Genomic DNA, 23,318 nt, shown 5'->3' with positions numbered 1-23,318 from the left:
TTGCAGATAGCCAGGGAAATTTTGAAAACAGTGAAGCTTGTTCCCTGATGCACAACAGTATTATTTCAAGACCTTTCTAAGAAGCTTTGTGTTCAGCCTAGTACTAGAGCAAGAAATACAAGTTTCAATAGTTTACCGCATATAGCAGCCATGTTTGCTGATGATAGTGCAGTAAAATTAGAAATTAATTAATTAAAATAATTAGTACTCTGGAAAAATACTTCTAATAACTCCTGGGTTCAAGAAAATAAAAATTAAGCTACAAAATATTTTGTAATATTTTGTACACAGCAGCAAAAATTTTATATAAAATCTTATGGGATGCAGCCAAAGAGAGTCAAGGGAAAATTTAAAGTGTTAAATATGATTTTATTTTAGAATATAAGAAATAATTAAACTAAATGGACTGTTTTAAACTTTAAAAAAAGAGAAGGAAGGAGTTAATAAAGATATGAGAAGATGTTAAGGAAACAGAAAACAAACAAATAGCAAAATAATCACAAAATAAGACCTCATTATTTGAAAATACTCATAGGCAAACGTCAAAGATAGACATTGACAGGAATCAAAGGAAAACAGATACCCCAAATATTAAGATTAGTAACAAAAATGGAACATACACAGGGGAATAAAATATTATAAAAGGAACACCAGTAAATGTGAGTATCAGATGAAACAGACACTTTTTAAAAAAAAGTGTAAATTACTAAAATTGGCCCAGTAGGATACTTGAATAGATCAAGACCAGAAAAGAAATCAAAATGGTAGTTATTGATCTGTCTCTGCAAAAGGCACGAAAGTGACTGCTGTCAACTCTGCAAACAATAGGTACAGTCAGTTCTCGTTATTGGTGGCAATTATGTTCTATAAAGTCATTATTAACACTGAATTAGTGAACCCTGAATTATTGCTCATAGGGGAAATATAGGATTAGTCCTGTGAGCCTCTGGCCACAACATTTTCACCAACTGATCAATACATAACTTTGTTTTATGTATATTTCTGTTTAAAAACATTTTATTTAATAGATATTGTTGATTCATTAACATTGAACTCATGGCCAACAGCACAATAACTTATGCCTGAACAAAACTTATTTGAAACACAGATTTTCTCCATAAGGCATGTCATAGCCTTCTTCTGCTTAAGAACTTTAGACAACATGCCAGCACTATGCTTGGGGATCATTTTAAGCTGCAAAATCACCAACAAAAAGCAAAAAATGCAAAAGACATGGCACTAAATAGACCATGAAAAAAATACTTGATCACAGTAGGAGAGCTGGAACAAGAAGACAGAGCATTGCCTTGTTTGACTTCTACTGGGAATGCACATGTGGGATGACTCAAAAATTTCACCTCTCTGCATTTGTCTACAAATGACCACAAAAGTGCTGCAAGTATTGATTTGGGGACTACAAATCCATTTTAGCTGGTAGTCAAATTCACAAATACAGGATGCACAAATAATGAGGATCAACTGCAATTTCTAATGTGTCAGAAAAATATGAGGAATTAAGCCACTCAGCTTAACACTGATACCAAATTAAGCTGAGGACCACACAAGAAAATAAAATTATAGGCCCATTCTGTTATAAACAAAGAATCCAAAATGTTATATAAAATATTAGCAAATTGAATCCAGCAGGAGATTAAAAGAAGATATTTAAGAATATATTTACCTGAGGAATTCAAGGATGGTTCAAAACTAGAAAATAAATTGGTATATTACTCAACACTTTAAGGGAATAAAACAGTATTAACTCAATCATAGCAATAAAAGCATTTGGTAATAATTAACATTCAATCATGATGAAACATTTCCTACATATTTCTTAGCAAACCAGGGCTTACTGCAACACCTGGCTACCAGCCTGAGATGAAATTAACATAGGAGGATAACAAAGCAAAGAGACTTTCATTAAAGCAGAACTGGAACTTGACATGCTGTACCTGCTGCCACCCTATCTTGGAATTTCCTGGTATGTAAAACAATACAATCTTATATTGTTTATGTTAATTTAGTCATATGTTTAAGTTACTTCTTGACTTATATGAAAAGCAAGACCTAAAACGGTCGATAACTTCAAATGATATGATTACCTACCAAAAAAGAAAAAAAAAATGGAATCTCACATCATAATTATTGGAACCAATAATAAGGTTTAACAAAGTGGCCAGTTGGAGGAATGGCATCTAATAATCAATAGCTTGATCATCATCATAAACTTGGAGTAGACAAAAATTTTAAAACTCATTACAAAAAGCAGTAACTAGATAGAAAAAATGATAAATTACACCATAAGCCACCATTAAAGAGTCCTCAGTGGGAGAAGCTGTTGGCAATACATACATCTGACAAAGGACTCATATCCAGGATGTTTAAAAAACTCCTATAAAGTAATAAGAAAAAGATAGACAACACAAAAGAAAAATGATCAAAAGGCTTAAACAAGTATTTCACAAATGATATCCAAATGGTCTAGACACAATTGGAAAGGTACCTGGTTTCATTAGTCATCAGAGAAGAGCAAAATTGAAGCTACGGTGTCGTAGTACTACACACTCCTACAATAACTGACTAGAAAAGGTTACAGAATACCAAGTGTCAACAGGGGTATAGAACAACTGGAACTCTGGATTACTGATCATTTATGTACTAAGTTAAACTGGAACTCTCATACACTGCTGATGGAACTATAAATTGGTTCAACTACTGTAGATATCTGTTTGGCAGTACCTTTTTTTCCCCATAAATGTATTTTATTTATTTTATTTTTGGCTGCATTGGGTCTTTTGTTGCTGTGCGCGGGCTTTTCCCTAGCTGTGGCGAGCAGAGGCTACTCTTCATTGCAGTGCACGGGCTTCTCATTGCGGTGCCTTCCTTGTTGCAGAGCACGGGCTCTAGGCATACAAGCTTCAGTAGCTGTGGCTTGTGGGCTCTAGAGTGCAGGCTCAGTAGTTGTGGTGCACGGGCTCTAGAGCACAGGCTCAATAGTTGTGGCACACTGGCTTAGTTGCTCCACGGCATGTGGGATCTTCCCGGACCAAGGCTCGAGTCTGTGTCCCCTGCGTTGGCAGGCGGATTCTTAACCACTGTACCACCAGGGAAACCCTGGCAGTACCTTTTAAATCTGTGACTAAACTATTCCATTCCTAGGTGTGAAACCAACAAAAATGCATAAATAAGTTCAAATGTACAAGACATGTTGAAGAATGTTCATAGATGTGCTATTTGTAATAGCTCCAAACTACCGAATGCCCTTAAAAGTAGGGTGGACAACCAAATTGTGGTATATTAGCAAAACAAAAAAAAAATACTATTCAGCAATAAGAATTACAAATGTCAACTATATACAGTAGAATGAATCTTGCAAACATAATGTGGGATGAAAGGAGCCAAACACAAAAGAGTTCATGCTGTCTGAGTCCGAAGACGAGGTAAAATTGTTCCATGGTGTTAGAAGTTAGGATAGCAGTTACTCTTCGGGTGGAGGCAGTGGTGGGAAGGGAGAACAAAGGAGGCATCTTTTCTCGACTTGTGTGCTGTACTGAGTTTGTGAAACTGTATTGAGACATATGCTTTTCTGCAGATAAAGTTTCTTTATAAACTTTATATTTTAATGAATAAAATAATTCTCCAAAAGACTACTGCAAAAAAACCCAAAACAGAACAAAAGTAAGATTTTCCTATGTGTGATCAATAACCAGTTAGTAAATGCATTAGAAGAAAATACCCCATTCAAAATAGGAATAAATAGTACAATGCACCTAGTAACAAACCTACAAGAAATTTTATAGACAGCTCTGGAAACAATAAAGAATTTTCTGGTAAATAAAGATATATACTATATTCATAGATGAGAAAACTCCCTGTAGTTCAGTAGCTCAGTCATGCCTGCAAAAACTTAGCTGCAGGGTGGAAAACTCTTCTGTTGTTTCTGTTGTTCCCCTCAACACGGATACCTCTGAGATTAATGAGAGATTAGTGCCAGCTCTGAGACTCAGAACAGTTCAGATTGTTGAAGAGTCTCACGTTCAGTAGAGGGTTGAAAGAAGAGCAGGAAATATATTGGTATTACCTGGCATTCTACTTGATAAGAAATAAGGGGAAATTAAAACTCTGACTAGTGCCTGTGTTCTGGTATTGTATAATTTCCATCTATAAAAAGGAATCAGTGTGTGTAGTCCAGAAAGGAGAAACAGGTCTAATTCTGGCATCTGCCAAAGATACTACAAGCTCCATACTCTGCTGGATATCAAGGCACACTCTAAGCCAGTATGGAATTATCACAGGAATAGACAAATCCACCAGTGGAATAAAATAGAGAGTTAAGAAACAGACTCAATGGCACACAAAACTGTGCTAGAAGGACAATTTACTTATTAATTTATCATCAGTTCAACATTCATAACTAAGGTACATTATTATTATATGTCATACACACTGTTTCTATACTTGCTTTATCTCTGAATTCTAGTTTTAGAACAACAGATTTAACAGATGGAAAAATATACTGAATACTATACTCCATTCTATGCATTCAATTGATATTAAGTAAAATGTTTATTCTTGTCCCCAGCACTATTTTTCCATATTCCATTGTTTGAACAAAAAATTAATTAATATCACTTATGATTTCTAAGAAAGATAAAAGATGTCAATCTTACTACAAAAACTGTCCTTTTTTTGGTAGTGGTAGAAACTGAAATGAGGAAATACTAATGGGTTGAGTATTAAAGAGCTGTGGGTCTGTAGGGGATAAAATGCCAGCATCAGCCCATGGAGGGGGCCCTCTGATTTTGCTACCGGCCTTGTCAGCTGACATCACACTGGCAATGAGAGAAGAGCCTACACTGGCTTCATGGCTGGATCTTCCTCCCAGTGCCTATTTGGATTCCCAACTCTGCAGGTAATCGTTAGAAACATGAATTAAAATTCATTGAGTCTAATAAACATCTAGGGCACTGGAATATGTTTGAGGAAATGTTTCTGACTGTGAAAGTGTACACAATCTAATGACAGTGGATGAAAACAAGCAAAAAAATTCAGTTGGGAAGCTCTTTTTCTAACAGTGTACCTCATAGATATCCTCTAGACAGAGAAAGCCAGATCATTTTTGTCTTGATTTCTCTCTAGGTAGCTCTGAGACATTACAAATTGTCATTTTTTTCTCCTTGAATTCATTATGCAATGTCATTTTACTATTTGTCATAAATTAGATATAAATAGATATACAGTTAACACACATAAGAAGTTCCTGCTTGTGGCCAGAGAGGATGGCATACTTCGCGTACAAAAATGGGGAAGGTCCATCACTTAGCTAAATGTTGAGGAAAACTAGAAAAGTCAGTGTAGTGAGTAAGGGAAAAAGACGAGGTCCTTTTCTCTGAGAACAAAGCTAGTGAGAAACAGGATGCAGGGCTAAGAAATGTCAGGGGTCATGTGGAACTGGATTTCTTTTGAGAAATTTTGAATGTTTTACAAATATACATTAATCCTTACATTATTTGTGTATTTTTTTAAATTTGGAATTTTAAAAAAATTCTCCCACTGAATAGCATTTTTATATTACAGAAAATAATGGAAAGAGTACTGTCAGTTTCCCTATTTGTTCTGTGATGGGGCAGTGGAGTTCTCAAGTTTAATTCTTTCATAAAGACAATCCATATTTGGTACTAAGGTCAGAAATAAAGACAAAAGAAGCCTCTTCTTGCTTTTCTGTTGCCAGTAAAGTCCATATTTTATGATTTGATTCACAATTTATGACTTGAGTTTTCCTTACCAAATTTACACATGATTTTGAGATGATAAAAGTTTTCTCACATTAGAATAAAGACAAGGCTCCAGAGGAAAAAAATGTATTTGGATGTTTTATTCCTACATTTTTATCCTTGAAACTAATATAATGCAGAGTGGGATTTCCAACAATGTGAAACAAAGCAAGCACTACTGAGTTTTAAAGAGCCCCAGATTGTCGAAAAGGGGAAATTCCTTTCTTTCCCTCAGAGGATCAATCATCTTGAAATGCCTGCTCCAAATACTGGTAGCAGTGAAATAATCATTCACCTGAAATAGTGTTTCTTAATGCTAGTGTATGTTTACTTTCTCCTTGAAGCCAAAGTTATCCAACTGTAAATCACATCAAAGAGAAATCAGAGCAGTAGCTAAATATTCTGATTAAAAAATTCTTTAAAAGTCTACATCATGTAATAATTTTGTTGAAATTTGCCTGTAATAGCATGCAATATTTTGCTGGTTTTAAATAATCTCTATGTCCTTTTCTTCATCTGCTTGTTTCAGTGAAATTATGTTTTAAAGTATAGTAACTGAAGAAATAATCCTATCCAAAACCACATGTGCAATTATTTCCTCATAATAACTTTTTGTTTTTCATTTGACTTTATATTTTATTAAATTTTAATTAAAATTTACTCAAGTAATACATATTCACTAGGGAAAATTAGAAAATACAGGTAAAACACAAAGAAAAATAGACATAATATCAAAGGTGATCAACTAAAGATAATCATAATGGATATTTTCTATGATCTGTTCAGATGCTTTTCTGCTTGTGTGAATATGTGTGTATGAGGTATTTTAATAGGATCCTTCTATACACATCTACATTTTTCAGCTGGCCTTTTTCTTTTTAAACTTGATGTAATGTGAGCTCATCTTCCCATGTGAATATATATACTTTTACATTTTAATGATTTCATTTTATCCTTCAGAGTCCTTGGATTCATTTTCATTTTCATTCAACTAGTATTTTCTTATTTCCTATGTAATTTCTTCTTTGACCCATTGGTTGTTCAAGAGTATGTTGTTTAATTTCCACATATTTGTGAGTGACAATTTTCCTTCTGTTAATGATTTCTGGTTTCATTCCACGTGGTCTGAAGAAGATAGTTCGTATAATTTCAATCTTTTAAAATTTGTTGAGACCCATTTTGTGGCCTAATATATGGTCTACCGTGGAAAATGTTCCAAGTGCACTTGAGAATAATATGCATTCTACTGTTGTTGGGTGGAATGTTCTGTATATGTGTCTTGGGTCTAGTTAGTTTTTGTATTATTCCAGTCCTCTATTGCCTTATTAATCTTCTATCTAGTTGTTTTATCCATTATTCAAAGTGGAGTATAATTGTCTCCAACTACTGGTATGGAACTTCTTATTTCTCCCTTCAAGTCTGTCAAGTTTTGCTTCATCTTGGGGCTCTGTTGTTATGTGTGTATGTGTTTATAATTTTTATATCTTCTTGATATATTGACCCTTTTGTCAATATATAATGTTCTTCTTTGTTTCTTATAATAATTTTGACCTAAAATCTATTTTACCAAATACTAATATAGAAGCCCCAGCTCTCTTTTGGTTATTATTTGCATGGAATATATTTTTTCCATCCTTTTACTTTCAACCTATTTGTGCCTTTGGATCTAAAGTGAGTGAGTCTCTTATAGACAGGATAGTATCGTTGTATAGTTGGATCATTTTTTTAAAAAAATTCATTCTGCCAATTTCTGTCTTTTAATTGGAGAACTTAATCTGTTTGCATGTAAAGTAATTGATTCTTTGGGAATAAAGTCCTCTTTGTTTCCACCAGCACCAGGAATCCATAGCAGGGATGTAGGCTGCTGTCCTTAAGACTGTCATTGTGCTAGAGGGAGTTGGGTGGGACAAAGGTAAGTTAAAACACCACAGAGTTCTCCTACTGGGTTTCAGAGGGTTTCTTGATTAAGCATTTGCTTGACTACTGTAAATCTTTGATTATCTTCCATTGTTCTGACAAAGTTGATTCTGACATTTTTAGCCAGCCTTTTCAGTGTTTCTGTTGAGGGATGGGCCCTTGGAGTTTCCTACTCTGCCATTTTCACTGGCATTCTTTCCATTCTTTTAAAATATCATTTCCCATTATATTTTGTTTTAACTCTAATTCATTAAACAAATATCACATTTATGGATATTTATGATGCTTTAAATTTGGGGCTATTATAAATAACACTATTATAGCCAGAATTTATAGAGATTATTTCCTCAGGACAATTCCTATATAAGGAATGATACATTTTAGGAATAAAAGGTTATGGATTTAGAGTTTTATTAGGTAGATGACAATTAACATTAGCAGAGAGGAAAAAGAAATCTCAGATCCCTCATAATTTCAGGAGTCAAATCTTATACCTTTTAGGATCTTATGATGAAGCATTTGAATGAATTAACATTTATTCAGTTGCACCTTGTTTTACTCTTCCACTAAAATAACCAGTTTTCAAATGTTAGTTGATGAATGTGAACCAGGCCCTAGTGCCCTAGCGTTGGTTGAAGTTGTACACTAACCACCAAAGGCCCTGTTGTGCATTAAAGACAAGATAGAGGATAGAACCCAATTCCTTTGACTTGGGGGCTATTTCCATCAACTCCACATAGTTTCTAATTTAAATGCGATTCCCAGCCATTCAGAGGCAAGTGGCCTGAATGACCAGATCATTCGTCTGCAGAGCACCAACAGGATAAGCCATTCAAAAATCTAAAATGTTATAAAGCTTAGGGTGAACTGTGTCTGTAAACAATTATACCTCTGAATAATTTGTTTTTAAGCTATTAATATAGTACGCGTAGTAAACCTGTAGTAGATATTCAATAAATTTAACAAATCCCTCTTTCTCTTCTAGCAACCCTCCTCTCAGTCCCTCAACTCTCCTTCCTATTAACTATGATAAGCTCCATTCTAATTCTCTTTATAAAGCAAAGCCATTCTGTCATTCACATTTTACTCTATAATTAGTGACTGTAGTCATATAGTAGTTTATCTTTTTTTATTATATTGCAGCTATTTATATTTTATCCCTCTCTTCTTGTTCTTACCTGACAAAAACCATCCACAAACATAATTTGAATTGGAAAACTTATTCTTTTAACTGACTGTGCTTGTATTTTGACACTCAAGATCCATTAGATTCTTCTATTTTGTTACATTAACGTGATATATTTTATCTTTTAATTGATTTTAACAAGATAGAGAATATTTGTGACTAAGATGTCAAAGTGGAAGAAAAGTATAGTCCCCTCTTCTAAGTGTTGGGTGAGATCTGGGATTTTACAACCTATTTCTAGGATGTAAAATCTCCTTGAAGCCACTGGGAATTCTGCATATGGGGAGACTCAGATACACTGGGCAAATATTACCCAAGAGAGACTTTTTGCTGTTGCTATTACAGACTTTTTGCAAACCTGCAAAGTCCTTCTACTCCAGGATGCAGTGTAGTGCTGCTCTAACTCCAAAACGCCGAGGACCAAAGTATTTCAAGACCAATTTTTAAATTCCAGAGAAGGGTTATAGTCTAGGATTTTTTTAAATGGGGTTAAAGCAGTAATCTTTTCCATTAATTTCCTGTTATTTTTTTCCTTAAAGAGAATTGATATAGGGACAAATTCTGAAGTGGGAATAGGACATGACCATCCGTTTAGTAAAGTTCTGACTAGCACTTGTTTGCATCCTTCCCTACACTTCTTCTAACTCACACTTGACCATTAACATCAAGATCAAATTATTTTTTTCAAGAGCACTTTGTATGAGAATGAACGGTTATGTTTCCCAAGAGAAAGAAGGCATCATTTACCAAAAAGCCAACACTCTATTCCTATTTATTCTTCCATTTATTATTTGTGAATTGCCCTATATACATCAGAAACTGGGCTGCATGGTGATGGAAGAGGTGTGTGTTATTTTCAAAGAATGAATGTCATATCAGAATTTTAGGGTCAGCATACTGTTTCTGTTAGCTTCCATGGAAATATCCAAGGCTAAGTCTAAGCTCATAAACTGTTACACGTAAATTCAATGAAAATAAACACACACAAATCTTGAATTCATTCAAATTGTACCCTGCATAACTGTTAAAACTTGTTTTAATTTTCTCTTTTCATCCAGTTATTTGGAAAACAGTTTTACTTCAGCTTCAGTCTGAAATGTGGAAGCAGACTGGCTTAGATGTGCTGATTGAGAGTGAAATCATCTTTTTCATGTGTAAAAATCTCTCTTCTATTGGATCAGGTGTTCCAGCAAATAATTACTCAATGAAATATGTGCTTACTGCTAATTTTTATGGATAACAATTAAGAAGGATTTACAGTATCTTCCTTCTATTTTCCAATTTCTGGCAGAGGTACCAAAATCTTCAAGGAGGGTCTGTAGAATCACAGCTCAATCAGAAAAAGGAAGTACTTCAAGTCCTCCTGAGAAAGAGTTTCTTTCTGATCCAGGAAATTTCAAAATTTGGCTCTTTGCATTTGTACCAAAACATTACAGAGATTTTTGGAATCAAGTTGCTAAAACCTTGGGTGGCTCATTCATCTTCAATAGTAACATTAAGATTTACTGAATGGACTAGCCAGAAGCAGTGGAAAGAAGTTGCCCACAACTCTGTTCAGCAGTTTTGCAATGGACAAAATGTCAAGTTAGAAAAACTGTCAGTTATGAAGTTGCAGCATGCTTTTCCTCCACAAATAAAGCCCAGTGTGACATTTTATATAAGTTGCATTTCAAAAATAAGGAAATGGTATCTTTTATCTCTAACTAGGTTCTGGAATTAATTTGCTTTTTTACTTGCAGCAATATATTTGTCCTCCAATGGCATATGTTTCATCAGGGCAACCATGTGGAAAACTCAGACACAAAGAAGTGTGTGTTTCTTGCAAGAGCAGTGTGAACAGAGCATTAATGTAATTTTGATGCCAGATAAAGTACTTTGTTATAGCAGAGAGCATAATAATGAAGAGACTTATAGAGAACCTGGTTTGTTGGTCTTTGGATTTCTCCCATGGTACAGTAGTAAAGTTGGCTCAACCATTTGAAACAGCTGAGTACAGTGTGACTATTTCTTATTTCCCCCTCCTCCCTGAATGGAGTAGCTTATGTGAATTTCAGAATTTTAAAAAAATTTTATAAAGGATTTTGTCATGCAGACTTGGTCCAATAGGCATGCAGCTGTTTATATTTTGAATGGTTTTTAAGTGTAGGGAAGATAACACTCCACAATGAAGTTCGTCAGCCTTTGGGATACAGGATAAATCTATTGAGTAATTTATAGCAACACTAAAGAGAAGTTTTGCTTAGAAATGGGGATTTATGTGGAGATTCAGTTTTTATGGAAACAGTACAAGAAAATAAAAATGAAGATAGTAACAATATTTTAATAGAAATGAACTGGCTTAGAAAGGCTAATCCACACATATTTTAGGATTGTAAGAAAACAACTCTGGTGGAGAGGGAGGATTGTTGGATGTAAAAATCAGGGGACTAGATTCGAATACCAATTCGGTTGAGCCACTTAGAGCAAGTGACAATGGTGGGGATAATAATGCTTAACTAAATTATCTCATATGGCACTTGTGAGATGAGCAGTTAATGTACTAAGTAATACTAAAGTTCTTCAAAAATTAGAAATTACCCATCAGTTATTATTTCAGAGCAAGTTTAACAATAAGAGATGGACAGATGGACAGATCTTACCTAATCTAAAAAAAAGAAAGACAAATGTATACCTCCAATAATACATACAATTTGGCATTCCACTAAAATGTAAGTGGTAACATGTACTAAATCTAGATCTGTTTCCTGTGGTATCTTGGGTTTCCATATTAAGCGTCAGCTTTAATATATCTTTTTATGCAACTTATGACATCACAGCTTCAATGTAGGTCCCTGGCAAGGATGATTGATAGTTATTGATGGAAGGCTTAAAACGTAAACTAAAGGAAAATCCGCATCTATCTCTATACTCCCCTTGTGAACTCAGCTTCAGGGAAATGTGGAGATATTTTAGTAGAATCTTCACTGTCAAGCTGCTTTCTGAGAACTGACTAGTTGTGTGCTGGACAGGATCAGACCCCTGGCCAACACAGACCTAAATGAAGGGATACACAAGTGGAATGAGTTAAATAAAATTACTTCTTAAAATGTAATACTATTATTTTCTAAGAAGATACTTCAGTTCAAAGCCTTTGTGATTCAAGACAGAATAATCATCAATCAACCAACAATGAATTAATCAAAATGTTGTCAAGTTGAGACCCTGGTGGGTCTACTTTTATTAGGAAATGATTAATTTATTATCAGCTTATTAATGTTCATTTGTATTCAAAGAGAGTTTGTTGTCTATTAAATATAATGTCATGAAATCTTAGTTTCATTATGAATCTCCTTAAACTTCTACCTAGCTTCTGCTGACTTATCCTAAATCTCAAATAGTGGAATTCAAACCTCTCTTCATAATCTGCTGAACCTCAGAATATTGGAAATTTAATGCATCATCATGTTTTAGTCCTCCAAAATTTGATTCCATGACTTTTTCTGCCCTTTCAATTTAGAAAAAGAATTATTTTAGAACCAAGAGAAAGGTTTTTGACAGTAGTTTATTCCAACAGGAAGCTCTGTAAATATCCAAAGAAACCTCATTCCTCAAATATTGCCAAATTTTTTGCAGACCCAAGATATTGAGATAGTTATATTCAGCTCAATTTCCCCATCCTTTGGCATTCAGAGCTCCCACTGTGTAAAATAAAATGTAATAAAAATGAAAAAAATTAAGCATAATCTTAAAAAGCAAGAAAAGAGAAATAGTGAATCATTAGCTGGGGTTGGAAAAGCTTAGTTGTTTATCTTGCTGAAACCTCTTTAATTTTTGATTTTCCTTGAATGGTTAGGCAGGGACAATAGTATTGAAAGACCATTATGAGTCAAGGTTCTGGGTTCTATTTTTATTTCCACGTTCTTGCATCTAGTTGAATTTCCCCATTAACTAAATACTGAGATGTTGAATATATTGTTAAGTAAATGTTTATATAGGCTTAAGATTCTTGGATTAAAGGTTCTATAAAGGAAAAGAATATTATTGCTGTTACTCATGAGAAATAGTTTTAGTGCTGATTTTGGCATGGTCTGGCTGCCTTCATGTTGGCTAGCAGAGAAAAGTCAACATATTCATCAAGCACATTCTCTGTACCAAGTACTAACAGCATAAGAGCTATCACGCTGGGAATTAAGAATACTTCCTTTAGAAACAGATAATTGAGTACAAACAGTCTTTCTCATGAAAATAATACAAATAATTTACCTACTCTTGATTAAATTCCTGGTAGGATGCTGGGCACTCAGTAGACTTGTTGATTGATTTACCCCCACTTCCATCTGGTTCATTTTATCCTTTATCCAACCCACCTGAAGCAAAGCAGGTAGATTATTCAAGATGAGCTTTTATAAAAATTATCATTTCTTTCCTCTGAGATCCACAGTTCCTTCCAGAGAAATTTACAGGGACTGGCCATATATCAACAAGCTACATGTTTTGAAACATTGTCAGAGAGGTGAGAGTGTAAGCATGGGTTATCAATTATAGAGTTTCTGTCACCCAAATTTTCAATTAAGATGCTTTTAGCTATAGGTTAACATGAAAACTCTATTAAAGCAGTTTAAATAATTGATTATTTCCCAGAGACACAATTTCTCAGGGCTTTATCTCCACTCTGACATCTCCCCTAGCTCTGCAATGCTTCCAGTTTGGGTTCATTCCCAAGGTGGACATCAAGATGGCTGCAGCATCTCTGAGCATCATCACATCCAGACATAACTCTGTCCACAGGACATAAAGACACCACATCTTCCTCGTGAATTTTTTTAGGAGCAAGGAAGTCTTTCCTGGAAACCCCAGCTCCTTTTAGCAGACCTTCCCTCATAGATGATTGGCTAGGATCAAGTCACATTCCTTTTCTAAACCACACACTGGCAAGGTGAATGGAATTAGCATGATTGGTAAATGAATTGGTTAGGGAAGAATTTATATTGAGAGACTGCCACCATGATGCCTTTATCTGAGGAATATTTAGCTCAAATTCCTATAACATAAATCCTCTTAAGTATTCCATGATATATCAATCCAGAATATACTCTAATTTGAGTATATTAAAGTTGTTAATTTTTTTAAAATCAAGACATTAAAAGCATCTAATATTGAGTTTTTCTTCATAAATCTGTGTTTTATGGATTCTACAAGAATGAATCTGAAGGACAGAACCAAGAAGTTGCATAAGGGTTCCCAGCTTTAAATGTCTTCACTATAGGCTCTGGGACTTCTCAACTAATGCTGCTTCTCAAATGCCAAGGCAAAGAAGAGGATAGGAAGGACAGGAGAAAATGATCATCCCCATTTTAACTAAGGCCTTTAACCCTTCTAAGCCACAAGCATTTTTATTAGTCAAACTAATTACATTAGGGTAATGAAAACAGCATTGGACAGGGACCTGAGGAATGCCCAGTTTTGCTATTTGCTGGTGTGGTCTCTCATAACCAAGGAACTTTTCCCTATTTGCTTAGGTAACAGCAGGGTCCAGGCTGAGGTCTCTGATGCCCTTTTTAACTATAAGAAAATATAATGTTAGTGTCCTTTAATTTCTGGTACCTCTCCTTGCAAATAAGGAGAGAAATTGCTTCAAAGCGGATAACCCAAGAGAGAACAAATCCAACTGAACAGCACTGGGCCTGATCATTTCTGAAATAACTAAGTACAGCCTTTCTAAATGAGCCCGTGACTGAAAGCATTGTCATTTGTAAGGTCCAGAAGAAATGCAATGCCTGGATCTCAAGTACCTTTATCAATATGTATGTGGGAGGGGAACAGAGGCAAAGGAAGCATCTTTTATGGGAAAACATAAACAGGATAATATAAAAAACACTGCATTTTTAAACATCCTTCAGTTTATGAAGCATTGCTATTTGGTCCTTTGATCTTCACCACAAACTGGTGATGTAGAAAGAAAATATGTTATGGTCTTCATACTACAGATGAAAAATATGGACTCAGAGAGCCCGGAGGTGTAAAATAATACTGGCAGAACTAGCACGAAAGTGGATCTTTTCAATGGAGAAGTGTCTTTGGGGGATTCTGCCTATTTTTTAGACCATTGACTTGCTCATATTTGTAAGATATTATATGTTTAAATTCTAGAACTGTTAGACAAACAGTTTCTAATAAAGTTTTGATTGGTTGGGAATCTCATTTGTTCATTCAATAAATACTTACTGAGTACCTACTGTGTGACATGCATGCTTCTCCATATTGAAGTATGTTTATTCATATCTCCTGGATCTTCTCTCTAGTTTTGAAAAGCCTCTGGTTGGCCGAGATATTTTGATCTTGAGTTTAAATTTCTTCTTTGGATTTAGAGTTAAATGATTATTCTAACTGTTCTATTCTATGCCTTTAAAACAGGAAATAGATTGACTGAAGAGCTGAGAGCAAGGCATATGCCCCCTTCCACACTTAATGCCTTCTTGGCAGGATACCTAGTGGGGCTTTTCACAAAACTGCTGGCATAGTCAGAGAGAGAAACAGTTTATCATTCTAAGATCTTTCAAGTTGCTACACCTATTTAGCTATAAAATTGCTGGGACAGATGAATGCTGCTTTTTAAAGTTACCTTAAATACCACTACTCTTAACCTTTTAACATGTTATCAGTTTGGCTAAACAAATTCACCAGTTTGTTCCCTTATTATGAATCCATGCTCATGCCAGGCACTTAAATAGCAAAGGAACTTTCAGAAGGGTGATTTAACCCCTCTTGGTCCAAGAAAAAAAATACCCTGGTGGAGGCTAGAAACAAGTCCTGGCAAGTAACAGTAAAACCAATGTTTTCTCCATAGACCATGATGATACTTGTAATTACTGTCACCTAAATCAAAATGATTAAAGTAAAATCATGTCTTTCCAGATGCTCAGCATACACTTCCTCCCAGTAAATTAAAGTCACCATTAAGCATCTGAAATGCCTATAATTTGAACCACAGCTGCAAGAGAAGTCACTCAGTTGTGAATTTGTTAGACCGTATGTTATTGTACAAGTGTGGGTTTTCTTTCATAAGGCCCCTATTGCCCCCACTGGGATAATTTTTAAAAGAATGACATTGACTTGTGCTCATAGCTACTCCATGACTAAGAGGTAGCAGGTTAAATAATAATAAAAAAGCTATTTTGGCAAATAACGTTTTTAAAAATAGAATTAGTCCTATGTTTCAGGTTTGAATTATGGAAGAATCTACTGTTTATCATAGCCATCTCTCTCCCCTCCCCCCTCCACACACACACACCCCTACACACATCACTCACATCAATAGCGTCAAGATGTGGAGAGCTTATCATAAATGATTTTAGAACAATTCTAAAACCACTGTTTAAGAAACAGTTTCTACTTCTTCCCACAAATGGAGCTATTTTCCAAATGAACAGATTTGTTTAATTATGACCTGGTTTCCCTCAATTGTCCAAGCCTCTCTTCCAATGGAGAAATAGACAAATGGTGGTCAAACAACCAAAGAATAAGGGAGAGGGCATCTGGATAATCCACAAAAAATAATCATTTTTTGAATTACCAAATTGAATTGCAATTTTGACTAGCTTCAAAACATTAAACTCGTGAGTCTTCCCGGTGATTCACTGAGAACTAGCAGACAAGGTTCTTCTATAGGTGCCTAAATCATTTTAAGAGCCTAGATATGGAAGTAAATTGCCTCTTGGATAGGCCATCAAGAAAGAAACCTCCAGCTTCCTAGCCAGTTAGGTCTATAATATAAAAATGGAAATTTGAACTAGTACAAATTCAAAATGAATTCAAAGTTTAAAAAATTCAAGTATATTCTAATTATTTTTTCTCAGAAGATGGTTTCTATAAATCAGATAATATATCTTTTACATCCATTTAGTCTGGGATAATGGTGAAGAAAGCTGGGACTGGCTATTGACTATTTATTCTTCATGGAAGATGACTTCCATCTCATATTTTGGCAAACTCTGTGTCACATATCTTTCTAGGCAACTCTTCCAACATTTTCATAATTTCTAAGCCATGGTCCAATTATCAATGATGCTATTCTTACAGACCAGAGGCCAACTTCCATGGAGATAAAACTGCAGACTTTTCCTTCAATAACTTTCTAAAGCTCTGATTATGAAAACAATACATATTAGAATTACTTTAAAAGTTTCTGAAGAAAATGACAGTGCTTACACCCAATACCAGGGACAATTAAAATGACAGTCTTTGGGCATGTAACCTGAACATCAGTACTTTCTGCTGGTTGTCTTTTTTTTAACATTGGTACTTTTTAAAAGCTTCCCAAGTAATTCTACTGTGCAGCCAGGGTTGAGAACCTCTGATTTGGTCTACCCCATTACTTCACAGAAATGAATATGGGAGTTCAGAAATATAATTTACATACAGTAAATAATCTAATTTCTATTACTACAGATTAGTTTTGCTTATTCTATAGCTTCAAAGAAATGGAGGGGAAAAAAACAAACCCAGCATGTATTCTTTTTTTGTCTTCTTTTGCTCAGCTAAATGTTTTTGAGATTCATCCCTGTTGTTGCTTGTATCAGTAGTTCTTCCTTTTTATTGTTACATAATATTCCATTGTATGAGTATAGCAAAATGTATACATACCCATTTATCTGTTGATGGATATTTAAGTTGTATTCAGTTTGGGGTTATTATGAATAAAATTGCTATGAACATTCATGTAAAAGTCTTTCTGTGGACATATAGTTTCTTTTCTGGGTAAATGCCTAAGATTTGCTGAGTCACATGGTAAGTTTATATTTAACTGTATAAGAAATTGTCACACTGTTTTCTAAAGTGGTTGTACCATTTTACACTCCCACCAGAATCTTTGAGACTTCCAGTTGCTGCATGTTCTCATCAACATTTGGTATGAGTTTTCTATTGCTGCCATAACAAATTACCACGTATTTAGAGGCTAACACAATGTAAATTTATTATCTTCTAGTTCTGTAAGCCAGAATTCTGACATGGATCTCACTAGACTATAACCAAAGTGGTGGCAGGCCTCTGTTCCTTTCTGAAGGCTCTGAGGGAGAATCCATTTCCCACTCACTCGGATTGTTGGCAAATTCAGCTACTTGAGGTTGTAGGATCAAGATTCTCATTTTCTTGCTGGCTGTAAACTGAGGACCGTTCTGTTTCTGGAGGCCATGACATTCCTTGGCTTGTAGCCATCCTCCTCTATCTTCAAAGCCAGAAACCAGTGGTGAGTAGTGTCCTTTTCCCATCACATCTCTCTAACCCACTCTTCTGCTTCACTCTTCCACTTTCAAGAGTTTACATGATTAGAGTGAGTCTATTTAAATAATATGGGATGATCTCCCTGTTTCAATTATCTACCTTAATTCCGTTTGCCATGTAATGTAACATATTCACAGGGCTCAGAGATTTGTAGGGCTGAATTCTGCCTGCCACATATCTGCACCCTAGATCTTTATGCTATCATTGTCATTCCTTTTATTCAATACTTCTATATCTGTTATACATTCCACTTGACAATGTTACTGATTTTCCTTTAAAATCGGTTGTCTTTTGCAAAAGGCCACAGATTGTATGATTTCATTTATTTGAGATGTTTAGAATAGGCAAATTCATAGATACAGAAAATAGTTCAGTGCTTTCCAGGGGCTGGATGGGTGAGTGGAGGATGAGATGACTGCTAATGGGTACAGTGTTTCTTTTTGTGGTGATAAAACATTTGGGGATTAGACAGTGATGATGGTTTCACAACCTTATGGATATATTTAAATCGAATGCATTGTACACTGTAAAAGGGTGAACTTTGTAGTATGTGCATTATATCTCAATTGAAAGAGTGGAAAAAGTCACTTGTCTTTGAAAGAAATTACATGAAGAAAAATAGCAGATTTTTTTTACCAGTCACAGACTAAATAAGCTCTCTCCATGGGGAATCAACCCAGCTTCCCTGTTTCTGGTACTGTACCATATCCTGTAGTACTGGAGGCTATAGTGAGCAGTCCTGGAAAAAGGGATTAAAATGTCTGGCTGGACCTTAAACTATAGATACAAGCCCAGTTCAAAAGAATATTGAAGTTAATATGTGAAGAGAACTTTATTGTCTATTAATACATATGTATTTGTGTGTAAAGGATACTAACCTCTAACATATAGATTAATGTACTTTACATATATTATTACTTCTTTTCCTTTCCCTATTTCCCTGACTAATCCTCCACTAAAATGTTTAAGAGAAATGGTGATAATATACATCCTTGCCCTATGCTTGATCTCAGGGGGAAAGCATCCAATATTTCACCATTAAGTATAATGTTATAGGTTTTTGGGGTGTTTTTTTTTTTCAGTCAGAATAAGAAAGCATCTTTCTCTTCCTAGCTTGCACTTTGTTTAGTTTTTAATTATCTTAATAACTTATTGATTATCATGTAGAAGCAAGTTCATGGTATCTCAGATATAGCATCAAATTGAATCACTCAATGAATAGTGACAAACTTCTATGTGGTTGGTACTACTTTACGTACCAGGACCCAAAGAAAAATAAGATGCAGTCCTCATCCTGAACTTCCTCACAGTCAAAATGCTATGGGGTTATTGAGAAGAAAGAAAATGACTTTAGTTGACAGGAATCAAGAAAGGATTCAGAGAAACTAACATTTGAGCCAAATTTTGCAGGCAGACAAGGTGAGCACAGTATATTCTGGGTAGAAGTCACAGCTCGGAGATGTGAAAGAACATGGATTATGAGGTGGTGGGACATGAGGCCAGAGGGGAAGTAAAAGTATACCATAAATAAAGTAAGTTAGGAAACTTGCTGACAGGTTTATACTGGATCCTGTGGACAAAGAAGGGCCATCAAGTTGTTTTAGAAAGATCATTCTGCTGACAGTGTAGATGGTGAAATAGAGATGAAGGAGGTTACAGCTTAGAGACTAGGTGGGAAGCTCGTGATGAGCATCTGAAACAGGGGAAATACACTCAAGAGAAAAGGACAAAATATAGTGAGACTTAGGAAGTTAGAAACAACTGAACAGATTGTCCAACTGGATGTAGAAACTGAGGGAGAGGAGGAATCATGTTTCTTTCCTGGTTTCTTGGGTAACTACAGGGAATTTGAAAAGGTGAAGATGCTGCGTTCAGTTCTGCATATGCTGAGTCTGAGAAAGGCCACCAAGTGGAATGTCTGAAAAAAAGCTGAAAATGTTGGCCTCACACTCCTGATTATGATTTAGGATCAGTCCTGGTGAAGCTCTGATCCAGACGATGGATTATTAAAATAAATCTAGGATTGGTGATAAAAATTTGAGGGATTTATAGCAAGCTATAGCTCCAGAAGGGCTGCTAGACCCCATGCTTTCCCCCATTTAGTAGTCAGGATCTTTAACCTACATGTGGCATGGCCATCTGATGGTTCCAAGCCTCTTTAATCACTCTTTTCTGGGCTTTTGCTCTGAATTATTTTGACCTTCAACCCAGCTATCCTAGCCTATACCTAATTTTAACCCAAATATGGAAGAATCCCTTTGTGGTCTGACTGTGCTATCAATACAACTGAAAAAAAACCCAAATACAATTCTAGGAGGCTTAGAAGAGTTATGTAGATGACTTCTGAAGGCATTCTTGAACGAGTGGCATGGGGTTTAAAGAGTGTATCACACAGCAAAATAACTGAAAATTTCTCTTTACCCATCCATCACTTCAAGGCTTCTGCATCAACACATTAGCTTCCTAAAAATCTCTTCTCTCTCCACCCCCCCTCACACTTTCTCAATAACAACTGCTACAGCTTATTCCTTGCTACTCTGGTCTCTATTTCTATAGGGATAGTATATATTAAGCAACACACAGACATACACACACACACACCATGAATCATTACTGACTTCAAAATCTCTTCCTAGTGGAAGGATGAGAGGAAATAGATATGTATTAGGTATGTGTATGTTTAGTTGAAATGTAATTAAATACAGATTAGATGCCTGGTTAATGATACCTGGAGAAAGTAGGAATCCTGTGTGGAAATGAGAAGGCTTTGCAAGGTTTGGGACTAAAGGCGAAGCAAGGCTGCTAGGAGTTGGCAGTGAAGGTGGGTGGGAGGAAGAAGGTCATGCCAGACAACATAGCTGTGATGCTGGACAGAAAGATTCTCTAAGCACATCAAGGAAGAACTAACTTATAATCCTGGAATGATAGAGCCCCATCTTTTTTCTCTCTCACAGTGGATTGAGGAAATTCCTTCTTACTTGGTGAGTAGTCTCAGCCACAGCTGGCTCATGGTCACTCTGTGGTGATTAATGGTATGTGGGAATGTGGGTGTTTGGTGGGGTGGCCAGAGAATGCCCTACAAGGTGATTGGGAGATAATGAACCTTCCTGTCCCATGCACTCCTCTCCTGGCTAGTCTTCCCCAGATGAAACTCAAAGGCCAGCATTCAAAGGAAGTACACACATTCCTTTTACAAAATGTCAGGAATGTCCGCTCCTCTGGTGAGATGGGGCCAGGAGATGCTCTCCTCAGCTCCTTGCCTGGGTGGACAAGCCAGGCTCTAGGGCCAGCAGAAATCCTCGTTTGAGGATCCCACCGAGTTCCCTGGTCAGAGTGCTGCAGCTGAGCAGAGCAGCTGCTTGGGACTGCTGCTTGGGCGCTGCAGAAAGTCTTCTTGGAATTTGACATGTTATCACTTTGGGACCGTTGGCCAGCTGCTCCTGACTTGGCCACACGAAGGCTCAGACTGTCCCAGTCTCTGAACAAAAAATTTCACAATTTGTGTGGAAACACAAAAGACCCCGAATAGCCAAAGCAATCTTGAGAAAGAAAAACGGAGCTGGAGGAATCAGGCTCCCTGACTTCATAGAATACTACAAAACTACAGTAATCAAGACATTATGGTACTGGCACAAAAACAGAAATATAGATCAATGGAACAGGATAGAAAGCCCAGAGATAAACCCATGCACATATGGTCACCTTATCTTTGATAAAGGAGATAAGAATATACAGTGGAGAAAAGACAGCCTCGTCAATAAGTGGTGCTGGGAAAACTGGACAGCTACATGTAAAAGAATGAAATTAGAACACTTCCTAACAGCATACACAAAAATAAACTCAAAATAGATTAAAGACCTAAAAGTAAGGCCAGGCACTGTAAAACTCTTAGAGGAAAACATAGGCAGAAAACTCTGTGACATAAATTACAGCAGGATCCTTTTTGACCCACCTCCTAGAGAAAGGGAAATAAAACAAAAATAAACAAATGGGACCTAATGAAACTTAAAAGCTTTTTTGCACAGCAAAGGAAGCCACAAACAAGACGAAAAGACAACCGTCAGAATGGGAAAAAATATTTGCAAATGAAGCAACTGACAAAGGATTAATCTCCAAAATATACAAGCAGCTCATGCAGCTCAATATCAAAAAAACAAACAACCCAATCCAAAAATGGGCAGAAGACCCGAATAGACATTTCTCCAAAGAAGACATACAGATTGCCAACAAACACATGAAAGGATGCATGATATCACTAATCATTAGAGAAATGCAAATCAAAACTACAATGAGGTATCACCTCACACCAGTCACAATGGCCATATCAAAAGGTCTATAAACAATAAATGCTGGAGAGGGTGTGGAGAAAAGGAAACCCTCTTGCACTGTTGGTGGGAATGTAAATTGATACAGCCATTATGGAGAACAATATGGAGGTTCCTTAAAAAACTAAAAATAGAATTACCATATGACCCAGTAATCCCACTACTGGGCATATACCCTGAGAAAACCATAATTCAAAAAGAGTCATGTACCAAAATGTTCACTGCAGCTCTATTTACAATAGCCAGGACATGGAAGCAACCTAAGTGTCCATCAACAGATGAATGGATAAAGAAAATGTGGCACATATATACAATGGAATATTACTCAGCCATAAAAAGAAATGAAACTGAGTTATTTGTAATGAGGTGGATAGACCTGGAGTCTGTCATACAGAGTGAAGTAAGTCAGAAGGATAAAAACAAATACCGTATGCTAACACATATATGTGGAATCTAAAAAAAAAAATGGTTCTGAAGAACCTACAGTCAGGACAGGAATAAAGACACAGTTGTGGAGAGTGGACTTGAGGACACAGGGCAGGGAGGGGTGGGCTGGGATGAGGTGAAAGAGTGGCATGGGCATACATACACTACCAAATGTAGAATCAATGGCTGGTGGGAAGCAGCTGCAAAGCACTGGGAGATCAGCTCAGTGCTTTGTGTCCACCTAGAGGGTTGGGATAGGGAGGGTGGAAGGGAGATGCAACAACAAGGAGATACGGGGTTATATATATATATGTATAGATGATTCACTTTGTTATAAAGCAGAAACCAACACACCATTGTAAAGCAATTATACTCCAATATAATGTTTAAAAAAAAAAAGATATTCCATCCAAGAAAAAAAGATGTTGC

General features: G+C 35.9%; 1 protein-coding gene across 10 annotated transcripts in view; it reads left to right on the top strand.

Moving 5' to 3' along the window:
• MTERF1 (mitochondrial transcription termination factor 1) overlaps positions 1-23,318 on the top strand; it is a 710,255-nt gene that overhangs the window by 325,893 nt on the left and 361,044 nt on the right. For 4 of the 10 annotated variants that reach the window (XR_010842218.1, XR_010842217.1, XR_010842219.1 and 1 more), the window contains exons 5-6: positions 1,839-1,981; positions 17,843-18,103. The exons of 5 other annotated variants lie outside the window; for them this stretch is intronic. The gene's annotated coding sequence lies outside the window, so the exon portion shown is untranslated. The remainder of the gene's footprint in view (positions 1-1,838; positions 1,982-17,842; positions 18,104-23,318) is intronic. One more of the 10 variants, XR_010842222.1, reaches the window with a different exon arrangement.

The sequence above is a fragment of the Kogia breviceps genome, chromosome 9 (genome assembly GCF_026419965.1).
Source record: "Kogia breviceps isolate mKogBre1 chromosome 9, mKogBre1 haplotype 1, whole genome shotgun sequence".
Taxonomy (NCBI): Eukaryota; Metazoa; Chordata; class Mammalia; order Artiodactyla; family Physeteridae; genus Kogia; species Kogia breviceps.
Note: the sequence above shows the minus strand (reverse complement) of the source record. Positions and strands in the feature narration are given on the sequence as shown.